This window comes from Sinocyclocheilus rhinocerous, unplaced genomic scaffold (assembly GCF_001515625.1).
Source record: "Sinocyclocheilus rhinocerous isolate Xijiao unplaced genomic scaffold, SAMN03320098_v1.1 scaffold5048, whole genome shotgun sequence".
Classification (NCBI taxonomy): domain Eukaryota; kingdom Metazoa; phylum Chordata; class Actinopteri; order Cypriniformes; family Cyprinidae; genus Sinocyclocheilus; species Sinocyclocheilus rhinocerous.
The window spans coordinates 123,745-124,544 of NW_015657993.1; positions in this window are offsets into that span (position 1 = coordinate 123,745).

The following is an 800-nucleotide window of genomic DNA, read 5'->3' on the forward strand; positions in this document are numbered from 1 at the left end:
GCTCGCATCTCAGCTTGTCTAACAGACATTTCTTGCTGGATGAAAGACCATCACCTTCAACTCAACCTTGCCAAGACAGAACTGCTTGTGGTTCCATCAAACCCACAGTTTCATCACAATTTCACCATCCAGTTAGGCACATCAGCCATAACTCCTTCAAAAACAGCCAGAAATCTTGGAGTTATGATTGATGATCAGCTGACTTTCTCAGACCACATTGCTAAAACTGCCCGGTCTTGCAGATTTAGTTTATTCAACATCAAGAAGATAAGGCCTACAAAACCACCACTGGCTCTGCACCCCTTTACCTAAATTCATTACTTCAGACTTATGTTCCCTCTAGAAGCTTGCATTCTGCAAGTGAACGTCGCTTTATTGTGCCATCCCAAAGAGGCACAAAATCACTTTTTACAGACTTTTAAATTAAATGTTCCCTCCTGGTGGAATGACCTGCCCAACTCAATCCGAGCAGCTGAGTCCTTAGCCATCTTCAAGAATTGGCTAAAACACATTTCTTCCATCTTTATTTGACACTCTAACTGTAGCACTCTCTATTCTAATGATTCTAGTTATATAAGACACTTCAGGTCTTAAAGTCTCTATTAATGAGCTGACGAGTTGAATCGGGTGTGTTAGATGAGCGAGACAGTGCTGGGCTGCTCCAGGACAGTTTTGAAAACCATTTCAGAGACATGTTCTTAAATGTGACTCATATAAAATATATTACATGCATGCACAGTTTTAAGGCAGCTTTAATCGCCTTTTTGGTAACTTCATGACTTAACTGACCACGACATTGC